Source organism: Ambystoma mexicanum, chromosome 14 (genome assembly GCF_040938575.1).
Source record: "Ambystoma mexicanum isolate Mex_15411 chromosome 14, UKY_AmexF1_1, whole genome shotgun sequence".
Lineage (NCBI taxonomy): Eukaryota > Metazoa > Chordata > Amphibia > Caudata > Ambystomatidae > Ambystoma > Ambystoma mexicanum.
The window spans coordinates 80,730,783-80,751,275 of record NC_090940.1 but is presented as its reverse complement, the minus strand read 5'-3'; the positions used below and the strand labels follow the sequence as shown (position 1 = coordinate 80,751,275).

The following is a 20,493-nucleotide window of genomic DNA, read 5'->3' as shown; positions in this document are numbered from 1 at the left end:
ACCGTCTTCCTCTTGGCCTTGCGCCGTTGATAAAGGAAACCTTCCTTCTTCTTCTCTTCCGGGCAGAGCTGGAAAAGCTCGGATGCCCTTGCGATCATGGAGTGAAACGATCCAATCTCGTCGGGCGGGGAAGCCCGGGTGGGAGGTGACGACGGCAGATCCTCGTCGTAAACCTCGTCGTCCGTACCCGTCGTGGCCGTGTCAGTCCCCATATAATCCCCACGAGTCGTGGACGGGGAGGAGGGCTGAACAGGGCGCGATGGCTGAAAAGGAGGTGGAGGATGAATCCTTCTTCTCTTAGGGGGAGGGCTCCCAGAAGGGCCTGGCTCCGGGTCCCCTGTCGGGAGCGGTTCCTCCGCTGGTGGTAACGGCAGTCTCGTCCTTATCTCCGAGCATAAGGACTGTATAGCCAACAAAATGGCCGCCGAGTTGTCTTGCGGCACTGGTTGAGGGGAGTCCGACGGGCGGTCAGGGGCCCTGTCGGCACCCTCGACGTTATCGTCGTCTCCTACGTCGGGGTCCCTCCCGACGGGCTGGTCTTCTTCCACGCCAACGCCGTGGCTTAAGACTTCGATCAGCTCTTCCTCAGAGGTCGAGGCCGAATCCACGACGACCTCCTGCCCCCCCTTTTTCTTCTCCGTCGGAGGTTTCACGGGGGTCCTGTCGATGGGCATAAAAGAGGACTCCCTCCGTGGTGGCAGGGAGACTCTGAGCCCCGAGGTCGCCACCACTGGTGTAGCCTCCACAGGCTGAGCCAGGGCCGCCGCGACTGTCTCGATAGAGGCCTTGGCCGGATGGATTAAGGCCTTCACCACCTTAGGTGCGCTCACCGCCTTTCCCTTGGGGGGAGGGTCACTGCCTCGCTCTCCCTCCGATGGGGCCTTCGAGCTCGACCAGGGCCTCTCCAGGAGCTTCGCCGGGTGCTCGGCCTTCCTCTTACCCGAACCAGAGCGTTGGCTCGTGGTTGATGTGCTGGGGAGGATGCGCCCTGCCTGGCGCCCGTAGAGCCCGACCGTTCGGCGCTCCCGGTGCCAGCGGACTCGCGGTGCTTGGCCTTGTGTTGGACCCCCGTCGCCGGGGCGTCCTCAAAGGTCTTAGAAGACCGCTCGGACTTCTTCTTCTTCTCGCCTGACGGGCTCTTCCCTTCCAGCCAGTTGGCGAGACGTTGATGGCGGTCCTTCATGGTCCGCTCCGACATATTGCCGCAAAACGCACAGTCCTTCTCCACGTGCGTCTTGTCCTCATGTAGGCAGTAAAGACAAAAGGAGTGTTCGTCCTCCTTAAAGACATTCTGAAGCTGGCATCCAGGGCAGACCCTGAACAGCTTTCTGGGCGTCGAGCTTCCCTTCTCCTGGCCCATGTCCGAGATGGGCCTAAGAAACTTCTGGAGTCCTCCAAAAGCGTGGCTCGACGAAATCTTCCCCCTTGAGGGGCGTAGACGAATCCGACACGGGTCCCCGTTGATCGGATGAATAAACGGTGGAGCTTGAGGCTCTTTTGACCGAAAAATCGAAGTTTTTGAGAAAAAAAAACATGAAAAAAGTACTAACGCTGGAGAGCAATAGCACAAGGATCCCAACACTTGAACGTGTGGTAAAAATCTGAAGATGGCTGCCAGAGGCGGGGCTTAGGTAGAGGGCAGTCATTGGCTGTGATCAGTATGACGCAGAGATCAGTGATTGGTTACTACTACGAAAGACAGATCAGAAACAAAACTGATACTGATTTTTTCTTTACCGAGGATTCCCAGCCTGACGACGGAGAATATTCATGAGCATGTGAATCCATGCCAGACCCCATGCTGGAGAACTTAGAGGACCCCATACAGGTATGTTTGCCCCAACCCCACTTTCTCGGAAGATAGTGCCTCTCCCAACATTTTAAGGACTCGACCCCTGTAATTTTAGCATAGGTGCACACCTTGTTCGGTGTCCACCATCTAAAAAAAGTAGGAGGATGATGTCCACCTGCGTGGTTCCTGTGTTTAGTTAACTATTGGTTTGGGAGTAAAAAGGAGTTGTGCGCAGTGTGATGAATCCGATGGCGTCATCATTCCTTGTACAGGTGTGGCCTCTTCCCATGTGGCCAAGGAACGGCAGCCGCTACCTGATTCTGACACTGGAGATGGCTACATGAGGGAGGGACACCTGGGGTGGGGGAGGTGACCCTCAGGGGGATGGCCTGGCATCATCGGATGAAAAGGCATAGCCCCCTTTTCCTTTTAGGAATATCTCCTCAATTCCTCATGCCTTTATGGCATACTGCCGTAGACCCCTTCAATCAACCATAAAACCTGCCAATAACATCTTTCAGTATTCTGGAATGAAATACGCCAAACTGCCTATTATTCCCATTTATATGGAAACACTGCGATGCGGGGCTCAACAGAGTAATGAAGATCACGGAAGCCGAGAAGCCCAGATGCTCTAGAGGTTGAGAGTGCATGATAGGTGTAAGGACCGCTGAGCCACTGTGGAGACCGTGGAGCTGGAAGGCTCTAGAAGTCTGCAGAGAAAGGACAGGACGACTGCAGAAGCAGGTTCGCTGTGCTGGGACCGTAGTGGGAAGCGACGAGAAGTCTTCCCGACGGCCACAGGAAACGGAAAGCCGTTCCACCGCCGCCCGAACACAGAGAGAGACTCAACAGCAAAACGGGAGCCTGTGACGTGGAGACGTGGATGTCGGAGAGCTGCTTCACGGGTACCGTGAGAGGCCCGAAGAGAGCCACGAAAAGCCAGTCGGTCTTAAAGAAAAGAGCAAGCAAAGTGAATGAAAGGGGTGTGAGATCCAATATTCAGGCTTCCTGAGTGGAGGATTGGGAGGCTGTCTGTACGAGGAAAACCCTTTGGATGATCTGCTCGATTTACCCCTGGAGGAGCGAAAAGACGAGCAATGCTGCTGAAGAGTGCCAAGGGAATGAGCCGTCTCCGTATACATCTTCATGGCTTGAAGGGATTCGTCGACTGCCTTCCCAAACAGATGTTTCCCGTCAATGGGCATGTCCAGCACCTTCACCTGAACGTCCTGCCGAAAATGTGTAGCCTTCATCCATCCTTTCCGACGAAGGGAGATGCTGTTTCCTATCTGCCGGAAACCTGTGTCAGTGATGTCCACTGCCACCATAATGGCATGGTCCAATGCCACCTCCCCTTCCTGAAAGAGGGCGAGAGCTTCCATCGCCTTGTCATCAGGGAGGAATTCCAAGATAGGGCCCAGCTTGTACCAAGGCTCCTGGTCGTATAGGGCCAAGATGGCCAGTGCATTAGCTGCCTTGATCGTGGATGGCGCCTTGTAAATCACTCTCTGTCCCGGCAACGGTTGTGACCTCAAGCACTTGGGCGCGGAGCCCGGCACAGTATATTTCTTCTCCAACCTGTCTCGCTTGGGTGGAGCCATGCATGGGTTCTTCATAAGGGCTAGGCCTTCCTCCAAAATTTCGTCCAGGCAGGGCACCGCCACGATCGTCTTCCTCTTCCGACTCATTACTGATACAAGAAGCCCTCTTTGCTGGTTTCTTCGGGTACCAGAGTGGAATGATCCCACCTCGTCTGGTGGAGAGACTCTAGGAGGGGCGTCCAGGTGCAATGAATCATCGTCTGGCATGACGAAGTCCTCATCTTTGCCGGTTCCCGTGGCTGTTGCGGCTGTGTCCGTACCAGTGTCCGTGTCCGCTGGTGGAGTCGGGGCCTGACGTGGTGGAGGAGACTGATGTGGAGGCATCTGATGACGCCTTCTCTTTTTACGCGGAGGGTGGTCAGGGGCCTGCGGCACCACCGGTGCAGGTGCTGGTGGCAACCTCTGCTGGATCTCTGTCACCAGGGTGTGGAGAGTCGACAGGATGTCCATGGGTATGTCCCGTGGTTGCACAGGGAACAATGGAACGCTAGGACCTGCGCGGCTATCGTCCTCGAACTCTGGAGTGCTGTTTTGGGGTCTCCTTGCCCCATCCCTTTTCTGCCCCGAGGGTTTTGGACTGGTGCCTGCAGCCTTCGCTGCTGCCTTGGCGGCCGTGTCGGGCTTTGGAGGTAGGGAAACCCTTTGGGTCGTAGGAGCCACCCTCGTGGGGTCGGCACCTTCTGCAGTTGTCACAGTAGGTGTTGCCGGAGTGGACGACTTAGATGGAGGAGCTCGATGGCAGGCTGGCTCTGGAGGCTGAAGGCAATATTGATCGCAGCCTCTCCAACCCGGGACCTGCATCAGCGGCGAACCTGGTGGAATCAGATTTGTGGTTCTGGGCCTTATCTTGGACCTCCACGGATGGGGCGACCTCAAAGGACTTGGATCTCTTCCCAGAGGGAGACCGCTCTTGAGACCGGCCAGTCCTGCTGGGAGACTGGGACAGGGGCCTTGTTTGAATTGAGCCATGTCGCCAGCCTGCTATGCCAGTCTTTCATAGTCTTCTTCGAGAAGCCCAGACATCTTTTGCACTTTACCTCCTTGTGGTCCACGTGTAGGCACTAAAGACATTGTAGATGTTTGTCCTCTACGAAGACGTTTCGTAGCCCGTATTTGGTGCAGGGCCTGAAGAGGGTCCTTCCCACCCTTTTCTCCTCTGTTTTGGTTGGTGGGCGCGACGTAGGTCCAAGACGGCCTTCCAGAAACTTTGACGAATCTTCACCCTTGGCGCAAAACTTCACCGACAATGAGTCTCTGTTGCCGACCAATGAAGAAAGAGCACACAAGTTCTGGTGGAAACAACAATCGAACTTTTCTGTGAAAAAACGTGGACAAAATTTACAAAAAGCTCAGATATCAATTCGAAGGCTCCCAATACTGAAGCGTGCGGCAAAAATCTGAAGATGGCTGCCAAAGGTGGCGCTTAGGTAGCGGACTGTCATTGGATGGGGGCACTATGACCCAAAAGACAGTGATTGGTTTAGATGAGAAATACTGTTTTAGAGTGAAAGTGAAACTTTCTTCTTTTACAGAGGATTCCCAGCCTGCGGAGGGGACTATTCATGAGCATGGGAATCCATGCGAGACCCGATTCTGGAGAGTAAGAACTATCAAGTATGCAATTGTGAAAAAGTGATTCATATGAGAAAGTCCTCGCAGGAGAGTATACCAGGCAAATTCAAGTTTGCAAGTGTGTCAAGTGAATCACATGAGAAAGTACTGGCGGGAAAGTGTACCAGGCAAAGTCAAGTTTGTAAATGAAAAACGTGAACCACATGGAAAAGACTGACAGGAAAACTATACCAGGAAAAGCTACGTTTGTGAGTCAAATTGCAGTAAGTGTGGAAAGCCCCTGGCAGGGGAGTAAACCTGGGGTCCTGCGAGGCTGGAGTTGTTTTGTTGAATATCGAATAAAGAATCCCAAGGAAGACTAATACCCTTAGGATTGTGAATATTTGAAAAGACTTGGGGAAGGGAGACATTCTTCCTAGAAGTGGATTGCAACACTAAGAGGAAGAAGATGTCCTCTTAGGTTATGAGGAACGTTGATTGTCTTGCTGATCTATCGTATTGGTGAAGAGAAACCTGGAGAAAGGAGCCCTTCCCTGAACTGTGAATACTATGCGTTGGGAACCTTTGTAATGGACTCACACCTTTCTTTGAACTTCAACATTTGTGCGATTCCAAGGCCAAAGACATTACCCTCAACACCTTAGAGTTACTTTTAGAATGGGAGGGCTAGAATAGGATTTCGGTTAGAGGAGATTTTTGCTTTGGACATCTTGACACAGAACAGACCCTTAGTTTTGGGTGAGGTAGGGAAATACCTCCTAGAGTAGGGATAGTGAGGCATTTTCCAACCCCCTTTTACTTTGAATCAAATGTTGTGACCACAATCATGAGTTCTCTGTGTCAGTCTCTCATTTATGGCTCTCCGCAATGGACAAATAAAGACATCCATGTGTAAAACATGGCAACTGGATATATAAAATCCAACATCATACTTTAATGCTTTGTGTTTGACGTGCAAAGCCACAAAGGCTAAGCCCAGCCTCTGCGACCCATGCAATCTCACATCCCATGTGAGCAGCCCAGGGTGAGGGGCTGGTAATTCTTGGCATAGGCCACTTCTGGTCAAGTCGGGCAGTCCGGGCCAGGTGGTCTCGTGACTTGTGTGCAACATCTGCATGCCTCCAGCCATGGGTCAGAGCTGCCCGAGCGCCTGCCCCCTCCTCGCACTGGAGCAGAAAGGCTGGAGACTGACTCTCCTGAGCCGCTCTGCTGCAGCACTCTCTGCCATATGACAGCTGTGAGAGTGGGTGGTGTGCGTGCGCTCAGAGGGCGGAGGAGAGCCTGAATGCACACCAAGGGCACAGGCCTTCCTATTCTTTCTTTGCCTTTATGTTTCTCCCTCTCCTTCCTCCGCAGGGGCCCTTACTTCTGCAGTCTTCTGGAGCCGGAGTGGCTCGCCCTCACCGCCATCAACTTCCACCAACCAGCAAAGGGAATCCAGTAATGGATGCGGGCGCTAGTCATGCTGCCAGATCCCAAACTCTGCCATGGGCCTTGGTGAAAGGCGGCGTTGTCTCCCTACTTCCCAGGCTCTCTTTCCTCCCTTGTTTACAGCCGTGGCTCGGTGGTGATTTATCTGTTTGACAGTTCAGTTTGCCATGGTTGCGCCCTGGTGCAGAAGCTCTACCACTTCCTCTGAGCGAAGTGCGGTCGTAGGTACTCATTCCATTGACAGCATTTAGAAACCCTTCCCCATAATGAGCATGCGCTCATTATATGCTGTGGAGTCCTTGCCGTTTTAGTTGCAGTATGTTGTGTCCTTGCAGTTTTAGTTGTACAAACAAAGTTTACACAATGGGCGCAATCTCTCCTTGATATTTGGGACCACTTTGTATTTTTACAGAGCACTGTACTGGCTGGAAGCTTATGGGGAACGTCAAATTAGGTGGGCGGAAAGCTAACTAGAGTGAGAGACAGCAGGAGGGTCGCCTATCACCAGCAGTGTTATGGCGGGTGCAGGGGACCTGCCATTTGTTTTTCTGGGGGAGGGGGGTTGCAGGAGTGTGTGGACAGATTTTTAGGAAGTCCCATTGAAAGCATAGGGACCTTTAGCACAGATAGCTTTTCCAGGGGGGGTGCCAAGGCCCCAGAGTGCCTTCAAACTTGGGGCCTCTGATGGCAGGGCATCCTGGGGAAACATGTTGGTTGTTCGGATCTCTGCAAGAAGGCGGGCTTCCCAATGTTTTCTAAGTGTCAATCATATGGTCAGGACTTTTAGACAAAAACTTAGGATTCGTGTTACTCTGCAGTAGATCCCATTCAACCTCAGACAACAACAGTAGGAGAATGTCTACACGGTTCCCTGCTACTGCTCATAGTGTTCCACCAAAGTGCAAGTGGGAAATCAGGAGCGCACTGCACAATGTCTCGCAGGGTTTATGGTGCATCTACTGTACAGGCAGTCTTATCCACCCTCAACACCAGGGTTTGCTCAGCAGAACCCCTGTTCAGAAGGTAGGACCGTAGTCACCAGCCAGAAGGCCTACTTGTAACAGACAAAAAAAGGAAGTGGCATGAGAGGACCATCTTTATACAACTTGTCCGAAGGGGTGAGGGGCTATAAAATCAAGAGATGTAATGGCGCTGCTTGCTACCAGAAGTCTGTCTTCAGGCTGGCACCTCTCACTTGTTTAGGACTGGGACCAGGAAGATTGGACGATGAGCTAATGAGATATCACAACTTAACATATCATGACATGGCTATGTCATGATGAGTGTAAGAGTCGATGGGTAGGTGTGACAGTGCAAGTGAGTCAGCATGAGTGTTCCTAGTACTCTGCCATCTCAAAGTGTGAATAAGGTAATTTGAGTACTGGTGTGAGAAACCGGACGGTATTCTCCCACCTACTCCCTCAGGATCTTCCATTCAAGTGGCCAGGGAACGGCCATCACTTTTGGATCCCGACCCTGCGGGTGGACAAGCGACGGAGGATCACCTGAGTGGAGAATTACGAGGGATTTAGAGAATACTGAAGGGTGAGACATAGTATACCCCCGGGCCCAAAAATACCCCAACCAACTCTTCCTCAGCCTTTATGGGGTATCTCCAATCTCACCCCATCTCCCCCTCCCCATATCCAACAAATACTGAGACGGGGAGGAGGCAACTAAGATCAGTAAAGATTGCCCATAGGAATAACATGGGGAAAGTAAGGGAAACCTACCCTACAACGAACTCAAGATGTCCCACTAATAGAGTAAGGCATGGCTTGGCATTTAATAGTGACCATTTACACCTGACTCCACTTGACTGTTTATTTCACTATAAAAAGGTGTGGTTTTACACAGATGGATGAGCGAGCAGGAGAGGCATTTTGGACCAGAGAAGATACAAAGCTGGGAGCTGCAAGAAGAAGGATCTAGAGAAGAGCGGTGTGCTGTGACGCCGGCCTGATGTGCAAGGAGGCCTGCAGCGTGGCTGGGGAGTCGTGTCTCCTGACAGCCGGAGCGAGGCAGCTGCGAGTCCTTGCATTTGCTTGTTCCCTGGGGTCGTGTGCCGGGCCCTAAGGTGTCTGAGGGGCGGGTGGTGAGACCCTGATTTCTACCCACAGCATCCCAGAGAGACCGTTCGCCTGCGATACGCTACCCGGTGAGTTTTGTATGACAGAGAGATAAACTAAGTATCGTGCATGTGGCTGGAGCGAGAAATGGAGGAAAAAGCAAGATTGGTAAACCGACACGAAGCGGGAGGCAAGAAGGACAGTTAAGAAACAAAGTAAAATGAGAGAAAGCGAGTGAAAGCAAGTAACAGAAAAGAAACAGTGAAGGAAAGTGACAGTTTAAAGGTGCGAGGACAAACAGCAAAGGAAAGAAAGTGCAAGGGTGCACGACCAAAGGCAGAAGTGAGTGGAAACAAACGGGTGCAAGAAGCACAATAAAGCAGGGAGGTGCAAGAGGCACAGAAGAAGTATAGAGTGGAAAAGAACAGCACAAGTGAGCACAACAAAGTGAAAGGAATAGAAGACAGTGCAAGTGTGCACAACAAGCAACTGAAAATGAAAGGTACAAAGGAAAGCGCAAGTAGGAAATAAACAGAGGGTCAAAGGATCAGCATGGTCATGCTCAGGAAAAGGAAAGAGCCTGGCGTTTTCAAAAGCCTCTGACTCTACCCCATGAGAGTATTGTGTGTAAGAAAAGCTATAAATAAGGAAAAGGCTCCTGACCAGCTCAATAACTGATATACTTCGGTGTGTGGCGTGAAAGCTGGAAGAGGCCTGTGCTTGGGAGGGGAACCTTCCCCAAGGATTGACTTTTTTGCAGACTTTTCATTAACCATGGCAAATAATATTCAAACTGCCTCTTAATTGCACCTTATCATTGTGCTTGCCTCCTCCTGGTTTGGCGTGCCCTGCATGACGCGCTTTGCGTGAAACCCACTTGGGTACATTGACAATCTGCTTTGTGTGCCGTATGCTGCCTCCATGCTTTGAGGCCCTCTAAGATGGGCGTCGTTTTTCTTGTACTGCCTGCATTCTGTTGTCCTGTTGTGGGCCAGCCCCTGCCCCCCTCCCATTGGCTGCCATGGCCCCTTTAGCCAGTGGCTGAAGCCTGGAGGCGGGAGCCAGCCACATCACCCAAGGTCCACAACGAAGGCCCTGTCTACCCCTGTCCACCACGGTACGCCACTAGCCCTCCCCTTATTATACCCCTTTGTGAACCCCTGCCAGTGTCTCTGTGTCCCCCTTGACCCCTGCCAGTGTCTGTGCCCCCCCTGCCCCTCGCCAGTGTCTCTGTGTCCCCTCTGCCCCCGCCATTTTGTGTCCCCCCTGCCCCCGCCAGTGTCTGTGTCCCCTCTGCCCCCGCCAGTGTCTGTGTCCCCTCTGCCCCCGCCAGTGTCATCCCCGTCCCTTCCTCTTCCCCCCTCTCCCTTTTCTCTCCTCCTTCACCCCCCCCCCAATCTGTCAAATCCTTGTACTACCCCAATTGCCTTCCGGCATTGAAATCCTTAGCCGGCTGTCTTGTCTTTCGTCCTGCCCATCCCCCTCCCTCTCTTCTTGACCACTCTTTGCAGTTACTCTTATCACTGGTCTTGACCTCCGATAACAGCTTGTCTGTCCCCCTTCTTCCCTTCTTGTTTTTCTCCTCGCCTCCCACCCCAGTACTATCTTGAGTAGCCATTGACTCTGGATAGTCTCTTGTTTTCTTCCTCACCTTCCCCTTTTCTCTCCTCTCCCCTACCTCCCCTCCTTCCCCTTCCTCTTGTCACTCTTGCACTGCCACAATTGTCATCTGAAATAGTAATGTTACTGCTAGTTTAGTTCTCCTTCTTTCCTCCCTATCCTCTCCCTTTCTTTTTTGTTCCATGCACTTTACTATCTGTTTATGATTTAATAGTTATTTTTCTCATTCTGTACTGTTTCAAGGACTTGTAAGAATGTAATTGTATTCTCCCATGTTCCCTCCCTCCTTGAAGCGCTTTAAAACACTTTGTGTATAGGCGCTATACAAATAAACAATCAATCAATCAAAACCCTAAGAGGCCTGATCAAATTGGAGACTTATTAGTTTAGTTTATTATTTGATAATGCGCCCCCAACCCTGGGGTAGCCGGGCGCAACGGTAGCAAGAATACTTGAACTTGGTTACATACAGTGGTACATACAGAGGGTACATTACAAGTTATTACAGTTATTACAGTATTTACAATAGAGATAAGAAATGTGGGTAATTCACAACACACTGGCAGTGGTGTAAAAGTCTATAGTACAGGTTTCATGAGGTTTTATTGGTTTGCTTTAGTGTTGAAAGGACTAAAGCGTGGGGAAGGGAATCCCGGGAAGCTTCAAAAGGAACTGTGATACATTTTTTTTGTGATGTTTGAAACTTGAATAAGTTGAAGATTGGGGAAGGGAACCCCAAGGAACTCAAGACATTGAAAGTATTTTGAATTCACGGGAACGACCCTGTGGCAAAGGTCTTGCAGGCAACCTTGTTTGATTGAACTCATTTTTGGTGAACTTCAAAACACGCATGGCAAGAAAGCCACCGGAAACCAACCCTGGTTTCCTATTTTTCTGTTGAACCACTACTTTTCAATTTTGACAGACTCCCTAATACATATTTATTATTATAGAGTGAGGGCAAGCATAGATTTAGACACAGACATACTTTTTATTTGGACTTTCAGACATCAACGGCCCTTACAAGCATCATTTCAGGGAAACATCCCTTTAGAGTTAGGGCCAGTTAGGTATTACACCAACCCTGAAACTTTAAATAAAGGTTTTGAAATCTTACTTTGAGTCTGTGTCTCTCGTCACCATGCCTGTCTCACACTGGGCAGACTAAACTGGTAACAGTGTAGTAAGAGGATCTGTTGGCAACCCGCAATTATGCGCTCAATCAGCATATTGTAAAACTAGTATTGATGTACTAGCTATACTTTATTGTGTACAGTGCTTCGTTGCTTCCTAGCGAGGTGTGTGCTTTAAAAATAACAAACACGTTAAATGAAGACTGTCAAACAAGAAATACAGCAACATTTATATTGTTAACAATGATTTTCTAGTGGTCCGAAACACTGAGATCTCCCTAGTTATTGGCAACCGTACTTAAATGCAATGCATGGCCAGTCAGGACTTAAGACTTCAAGTCTATGTATGTGCTACGTCAGTTCAGGTCACCTCCTGTGACATTAGAAACTCGGCCTCTAAGATCCAGGATTCTATGGTTCTCAGTTTACTCTCGTCCTCGAATGACATTGGAAAATCTGCCTCTCAACTTCCAGGATACGTTTTCAGATCAATCTCTTTTTGCAAATGTTGTTAGAAACTTTGCCTCCAAGTTTCAGGCTTCTCAGTTTAGTGTTTTGCGCTAAGTCCCAGGAGTCAGCGATTCTCGGCTCAGCTTCTATGAATTGGTGCTATGAACTTTTGCTTCTAAGTTGCAGGAGTTTTCCATTCTCAGCCCAGTCTCTTTCTCAAACAACGCCAGGAGCTGTGCCTCAAATTCAAGGTTTCAGTGCTTCCCCTGTCAATTTTGCTATCATGCATCCCAGCATTAGGGTTTGTATAACTGGCTAGCCATATGCTCTATGTGATTGGCCTTCCAACTAGATGATATCTCTGGGCATCCATGGCCTATTTTGTAGCCAGGCACTTCATTTACACCGTCCCGTTTGGTTTCTCTGGGAACCATATTCCAGGTGTCGTACAAGACCGGTCTTTCCTCTTCTCCTCACATCTGGGAGAAAAAGGTCCCAATCCTACTCGGGAAGAATCAGTTTGCTGAATGAATCTCTCGAAAGTTGGGATTAACCAGGAATCTAGGGTTACACAATGTCTCTGAGATTTTGAAAGGCCTTTAAAGCTTTGACCACCCAAAGGGCTTTAGATGGCTACTTCAGAGCATATTTATGAAAAGGTTGGCTTGGACTAAAAAGCATCAGAGATCATCTTCTGGTTGGCGGGTACCTCTGCATGGCTTGGAGTTTCGACACTTGAGCTTTTATTGTGCCATAGCGTGTCTGAATTTTGCTGGGTTCACGATCATGCCTGCTTCTCTTAGGGTATGGCACACTCAAAAAAGTTAGGTAGCTGTAACTACATACCTCCAGCATTGGTATTTTCCATAGATTCACATGCGGTTGAATATTCCCAGTTCAAAGGCTGGGAATCCAGAGTATGTTTACAAAGCACAAGAAGAACACAATCACATTGTGCTGTAGAAACACAAGACATTTATCTTGGTAGGGTTTTATTCTTAGTAGCCAGGTCTGACACATGTTTCAACCACAGTGTCTTCTTCATGGGATTGAAACAACACTTTATAAAATAGCACCCCCAGGGTGAACATAGCAAACTGATCTCACAATTGCATTATCCTGGCAGTGCGGAAAGTAAGATCTAATTATGCTCCGTGGAGCTTGCCCGAGCTAGTAGGCTCTGTTCTTCTTGTGTTTATTATTACAGGGCTCATGGGGCAAGGGGTTCTTATTCACACCATCACCTGCTGCTGTCATCAGTTCAATATTTTAGGATTTGACACAGACGTGCGCAGTGGTTCATCTCTAAAAACTGCCCCAAATAGTTCTCGTTCATATGTTTACAAAGCAGTTATACCTAGCAAAAAACTGCATTCACTTCAGTGATCCATCCACCTAATTTCACGCCTCTTATCCCCAACCACTGAGGTGGGTAGCCCTAAACTCCGCCCATGGGCGGGGGGGGGCGCATCCTCAGATTCTGGCAATGTAGCAGAGTGCACATAAGTCAATAGCCTCATAGAGGTAAAAACAATGGGTTGCTTGTGAATCTATGAAATACATTCATGTTGGAGAGCTGTAGAACCATGCAAGTTAAGTTGTTTTTCTTCAACATTGAATCTTTCATACATTGCATAGATGTGTGCCCATAGCTGCTCTGCAGACGTCTAGTGCTTGATGAATGGGTGACCTTCCATGTCGCGGCTCTGCATATTTCTTGCAGGTGAATACGGACAATGTTGTTGTGGCCACCACAGGCCTAGTTGAGCAAGCTCAGACTCTTTCCAGAAGAGGCCTTGCAGGCTCTTTGCAACAGAATATGATATATAAGCTGAAAACCATCTGCATACACCAGTTTTTTAGATTATCTTGCCAGTTTTTAGGTGCTGAATTACTATAGGGACTTTGAAATAGGAACTCTGATCCGGCGAATGCTTAAAAATAGAAAGCGCCGGTAGATAAACCCTTTACTGTGGAAACCTGAATCCCCCGATGGGCCAGATTTAGTAAGAATGATAGTACAAAAGGAGTTTTGAGATTCTGTTGCTGGCTTTCTTCCTTCCCCAGGAGACTGACTCCCTACTCACGGGATTCGGGTAGTGTGCATGACTCCCTTACCCCTGGCTTGCAGGTTCCACACAATATTTGCACAACTCCACGTTATGTGCCAGGAGAAGGACTCCATTCTCCTGGTACTGGTTCACAATAAGACTAGGGGAATTACTTCCTTACCCTGGCGTCTCTTGAATATGTCCTATGGGTTTGTGTAAGAAAAGGTATATGTCCCAACAGGAAAAGGATTCAAGGTATGGCAGTAAAAACTATTAACTGCATCCTGTCTCTCTGTATAAGCAAATCCCTCCAAACACTCTCCTAAATATGAAAGTGGTGTAGATTCTAGTTTTAGTTACTAGAGCATGGATCCTAGTCGACAATATTTGCTGAGCAGTCCAATTTCTTGAACTATCTGCCACTTTGTACTTCTAACAGAAAAAGTGCACAGATGTCAATGGACTTATCTTTGGCTCTCTGCCGAGGAAGTTCTCCTTGGCGCTTAGATCCCTTGTGTTGGGGTCCCAGACCCTTCTCTGGTGGTCAGTAGACTTATTACTGCCACTGCGACAAGGAAGTTCTCTTTGGATACTTGGTTCACTCTTGGTAGGGTCACAGACTCTTATCTGGTAGTCAGTGGGCTTGCTGCTGCCACAGCGATGCTTGCTTTACTGTTAGGGTCGCAGACACTACTCTGGTGGTCAGTGGGCTTATTGTTGCCAGTGTGCTGAGTGGGTTTTCCTAGGATGCTTGGGTGTCCAATAGCTACTTCATTACTGCTGGGACAAGGGCGTTCCTCCCTGATACACTCTACAAGTTTCTGTTCCCCAATAGCTCTATAGTTGCCACTGGGGTGAGGAAAATTGGGAACTACTCCCTTCCCCTGGCTTGCGGGTTCCACACAATCTTTGCACAACTCCACATTCTGTACCAGGAGAATGACTCACTTTCTCCTCGTACTGGTCTGTACAGTTCACAATGAGACCAGGGGGGAATGACTCCCTTCGCCTAGCATCCTTTGAATATGTCGCAAAGTTTTTTTAAATCATTCTCAGGATAATGACTCCCTTCTCTGGGTATTTGAAAGGTTCTTTTTCGTGTCTTTCAGCTTGATGTATGTTCTGCCACTCTCTCTAGGTTCCAGCAAAGTCCCAAAGCCTTCTCTCCTGGTTAATGGACTTATCTTTGCCACTCTGCCGATGAAGTTCTCAGTTCTCGAATCCCTTGTTTTAGGGTCCCAGACCCTTCTCTGGTGGTCAGTGGGCTTATGGTTGCCACTGCAATGGGCAAGTTCCCTTTGAATGCTTCCTTTTTGTTGGGGTCCCAAACCCTTCTCTGGTGGTCAGTGGACTTACTACTAACACTGCGACGAGGAAGTTCTCCTCGGATACTTGGTTCACTCTTGGTAGGGTCCAAGACCCTTCTCTTGTGGTCAGTGGGCTTGTTGCCACTGCGACAAGGAAGTTCTCCCCGGATGCTTGGTTCACTCTCCCAGCGTCCAGTACCTACTTCTTTACTACTGGGATGAGGGAGATCCTCTGATGCACTATACACATTTCAGATCCCCAAAAGCCCTATTGCACCATTACGCTGTGTTCCTCTCTCCCCGCCTCCACCGTATCTCTACCGGGTCTCCCATGCCTCCCTTTACCTTCCCGTAGGATGTGGTACATCACTGGTCCTTCCTGGAATGGGGTTCCTTGTCGGCTGCTTCCTCTGCTCTTATCATCCACTTCGATGGTCCTGTGCACCATCACGGTCCTCCGCTCCTTACTGTTTTGGCTTCGCTCTAGGACCCGACGGTCCGCGTTGTTGCGATCACGCCACTGCTTCTTCCCTTCGGCCTCGCAGTTGGGTCTGCTCCCTTCGAGCCCACAATGAACTCTTGCAGCTTGCTGCCAGCGTCCCCTGTACAGTCTTTCTTCCATCCCTCACTTGGAGTTCAAAACTACTGGGCTCCCGGCTTCTCTAGTCCCTCTTCTCTTTCCTTTTTATCGCTGGGACTCCGCCCCAGTGCAGAATCAACACCTACAGATTTCTCTTTGGCATTCCTCATACCTCTGGTGAGCCACCTTGTGGCAGTACTTGTTGAGTTGGTTACTCTTCATAGTTGCTGTGCTCTTCCTTGTTCTGGCAATTTGCCATGTGCTACAAAAATACATGTGCTTACTCTTGATGAAATGGCTTGGTATGGAAGGGGGGATAGGGAATTTTGGAAGGGACGTGGCTCAACGGGCTGTACCCTAGGTGATCGTCCTTGTCCTCAGAGGGGGAGTTCCTCCCCACGAGATCCTCCTGTATTAAATCACCCCTTGGTGTCACTATTGGGTAGCAGCTGCACTTCCCTAGCCTCATACGAAAGGGCTCCCCCCTGGGGAGAACTGATGAAACGTTGCAAATCGGAGGTGCATCTCTTGAGGTTCCCAAGAACCTACTGCGTACGAGTTCCCTCAATGAGCACCACATCTGTCCAAGGAAGCATCTTTAATTAGTGTAGTCATGAAAAAAAGGTCCCTGAAAACAGAGCTCCTGATGGCAGGTGTCATTTGGTTCTCCACTGCGAGAATGCACACCCGAATTACCATGTAAGAAAGTTATTGTTCCAGGTGCCGGAAACCAGTTTCCATCTAGCATCTAGAAATTCATGCAATCTCATGTGCAACTTGCAGTTCTGGATCAAGAGGTTGCAGCCAGCCCAGAAGAGATTTGAGATTGCAGACTGATATTGCAGGTTTTCCCTAACACAGCCACCACACTGGATACAATGGATCGAACCCTGCTATGTAAGGTCTCACTTCGCGGTGTGTGTTGAAAAGGCCTATAAGAAATACTAAGCCTTGGTAAGTCTGCAGTGATTACTTGTTCTACTTAATTGCAAGGCCCAAGCAGATCAGAGTGCTAGTAGTGACCGAGAAAAGCATGTTTGCTGCTTGTTAGGGACCCAAATCAGCTCATCATCCAAGCATGGATATACATCATCACACTTTCTTTGCATGTGGGCTGCAACAGGGAGAATCACTAAAGATTTCAAAACTGATTTAAGGCTGAATCGAAAAACGACCAATAGATAATGTCAGCCTTGAATTTCGAAGTAAAAACGCTTCCTCACTCCACCATGAATGGGCAGAGGAGAGCGGGGGTTGGGAATAAATTGTGCATCTGGAAGAGTGTCAGATTGCAGGAGACTCACCTTTTTGTAGTTGGGGCAGAATCATCTGCAACGCTCCCATGTGGAAAGTTGGCCTTGGGAGGAACTTGCTCTAATCAATGCAATATAAAATAGTTCTCCAACTACCCAACTTCTTTTAGACCAGAAAGTGGAATACAAGTATTGATCTACATGGGAAGTTTGTGCTCTTTCCACAGATTTTAGTGCCTGGCTACCAAGTAAGGACTGCGGGTGCAGGGGTGTTAGACTTTGCTTTTGCCTGCTCTTCCAGAAGCAATGTTGGGGCAGTAAATGTGTGTCTGGCACCAGTATTTGTGTCATGAAAGCCTTTCTTGGGACCTGTGAGATTGGCAAAGCGGAATTGTACCTACTTTCCTACTGTAATATGTTATGTTTTTGTATAGCGCACCGTCTCCACCGGAATTGGTCCCCAGGCGCTCTGGCGGATCTGTAAATAGGAAGGGCGGGTAGGGTTAGTCGGAAAGAGGGGAGAAGGAGAGTGGGAGAAGTGGTGTGCTGTTGGCAGCTTCAGCTCGGTATACACCGAGTGCTGGGCTTTCTTTGGTGCTAGTATCGGATCGGGCAAGGCCTCAGGTGCTGTGGGTGAAGTTTATGTGTTGTTGATGCGGTGTGGTAAAGTGCATGCGGATTGCTGGGAGAGAGATGGTTGTGTGGTTTTGTGTGGGTTTAAGTATGCAAAAGATTGAGGGTTGGGTTAGTGGGGTCTGTATCCTGATTCAGGTACTTATGGTTTCATTAGAGTTTTATACCTGTGGGTTGGGTTGTTGCTGGTTCCTCGTGGACCGACTCGCTTTGGTGGTGTTGCGCTGATCCAAATGTATCCTATTGAGTATAGTTTGGATTGGTCGGTGCGTCTGAACCTAATCTTCAGTTGTGGGCCGGGGTAGGTAATATCTATTCTCAGGTGATCTAGTGAGACCCTGGTCGGTTAAGGCTTTGAATGATTCAGGGTCGGAGTCGTGTTGATCTGTTGTCCTAGTGGATCAGTCTTGGTGAGCCTGTATATTCAGTCGTTCGTATCCTTCTGTCCTGACTAGTTCTTTGGTTTCCGTGGGGTGAACTTCCTTGGGACTATTGTGTAGTTGTAGTTTTTGTGTGGTGGGGCATTGTGTTTCCTGCTGTGTGTTGGTGGACAATGTGTAGTGAAGAAACGTTCTGTTTCTCACCCACTGGATTGGGGCTCGTCGTGCAGTGCTTCCTTTCCCTCTCTATATTTTGTCCTTAGGGCTGTTGGAGAATGTAATGGTTATGGTCATGGTCCTCTTGAAGATTGGTCCTACTGTTTTTTTTATTAGTTTTGTTATGTTTACTGTCTTTGATCGTATTGCGGCTGTCTCCCGTTTGGTCGTTTCGTATGTCGTGGGATATTTACCTTGGCTTTTCCCCATTGATTGATTGGTGTGAATTGCGGACGCTCTACGCTCGTTGATGTTTTAGTTATGTCAGTGCCCCTGTGACCGGTCTTTTCAGTTATGACGTGAAGAGCCAGGTTTTGAGTAATTTCCTGAATAATAGGTGGTTTCTTGTGTTCCGTATGTACTTTGGGAGGTCGTTCCAGGTTTTCAGGGCTTGTTGAGAGAAGGAGGATCCTCCAAGTTTTCTTTTTTTGTAGGGCTTCGGTTCCAGGCGAATGTCCATGCTTGATCTGAGCGTTCTTGTTGGTTGATGTAGGCCCAGTTTGTCTCTTAGGAACTCAGCGCCTTCGTTGTGTACTGCTCTGTGCGTAATGCATATTGTTTTGAATTTTATTCGTTGTTTTATTGGTAGCCAATGTAGTGTTTTCAGCGCTGGTGCGGTGTGTTCTCTTTGGGGTAGTTTCAGAAGTAGTCTGGCTGCCGCGTTTTGAATGTGTTATAGTTTTTTTTAGGAGTCGTTCAGGCATGCCTAGGTGTAGGCTATTGGCGTAGTCTACTTTGGACATGACGAGGGCGATGATGGTGGTTGTTTTGTTGGCGAACGATAGGAACAGTAAGATTCTCTTTGCAGCTCGCAGGAGGAAGAAGCAGTTCTTGAGGAGAGCGTTAACTTGTGGCTCTAGCGTGAGATTGTTGTCATCAGAACCCCTAGGTTTTTTACAATCGGCGCGGGTGCTGGGGTTGTCCCGAGTTCCCTTGGCCAAGGCATGAATTGGTTTTCTCCTCCATTTTTTGTGACTATCATTATTTCAGTTTTGCCTGGGTTGATTTTGAGGGAGTTGGAGTTCATCCAGAAGAATACATCGCAGAGGCAGTTTTCTAGCGTTGAGTTTCTTACCGGGTTGTCTTGTATTTTGAAGATTATTTGTGTATCGTCTGCGTAGTTGTAGCAGGTGAGGCCGTGGCTTTTGATGATTCTGATAAGTAGATACAGGTAAATGTTGAATAGTAGCGTGGAGAAGGATGATCCTTGTGGTACTCCACAGGTGGAATCTCTCGGGCTAGATTTGAAGGGTTTCATCAATACGCTTTCCGTTCTGTTTGTTAGGAAAGATTTGATCCATAGTAGGGCGCTGTCTGCTATTCCAAGTCCTTCTAATCTCGTTATGAGGGTGTCGTGGTCGACTGTCAAATGCTGCCGATAGGTCTAGGAGTATCAAAGCCGTGCTGTTGTCCGAGTCTGCGTTGAATTTCAGATCGTCCCATATTGAGAGTAGAGCTGATTCCGTTCCTCTCAGTGGTCTGAAGCCAACTTGTGCCTTGTCTAGTAGGCTGTGCTCTACTATAAACTCTTGGGTTGTTTTGTATATGTACGTTTGAGCAGCTTGGCTGTGTACAGGATGTTGGAGATGGGTCTGTAGTTGGTGAGGTCCTCTACGTTTCCCGCTGTATCTTTGAGTAGTGGTCTGATGTATGCAGTTTTGAAGGCTTGTGCCACTTTCCGAGTTGCGATGGAATGGTTGAGGACGTTCCTGTGATATTCCATGGTCGTTCCTCGTTTAAGAATCGATTTGTATATGACTGGTGGGCAGAGGTCTTCAGGAAACCCTGATTTATTGCTTTCCTTCACCAGTTTGACGAATGTCTCCACTGATATTTCTGGAAAGCTTTGTAGTTTGTTTGGGTGCCCCTCCTGGGTGTAGGTGGGGGTTGTGGTCAGATCAGATGGTCTGCTTTGTATGGTTTGTTAGTGATTTTGTTTTTGAAGTGGTCTGCAAGGTCATTGCAGAGTTTCGTTGACGGAGTTGGTGTGTCGTTACATCCCGGAGGGTTTTTGATTTCATTTATGATTTTGAAGAGCTCTTTTTGGGTATTTGGTGCTTCAAATATTTGGGTTATCGTAGTGTTTCCTCTTTGCTTTTTGTATTTCCTTTTTGTATGCCCGGTTGTGTTGTAGGAATTTCAGTTTGTTCACCGCCTCGTTTTGTTTTCTCCAATCAAGTTCTAGTCTTCGGTTTTTTCTTTTCATGGTGCTAAGTAGTGGGGAGAACCATCTTGCCATTGACTGTTTATCAGAAGAAGCGAAGGGTTTTTCTTTGGCGATGTTGTCATTAGTAGTTAAAATCCAGGAATGCAGCAGGATTACCTTTTTTTTTTTTTTTATTTAAAAGTTGTTTTAATCAAGTAAATCTTGATTTTTCAACATACAAAATTTACATGACGTA

General features: G+C 48.6%; 1 protein-coding gene across 2 annotated transcripts in view; it reads right to left on the bottom strand.

Moving 5' to 3' along the window:
* SPRED1 (sprouty related EVH1 domain containing 1) overlaps positions 1-20,493 on the bottom strand; it is a 522,489-nt gene that overhangs the window by 80,303 nt on the left and 421,693 nt on the right. The window lies entirely within an intron of this gene.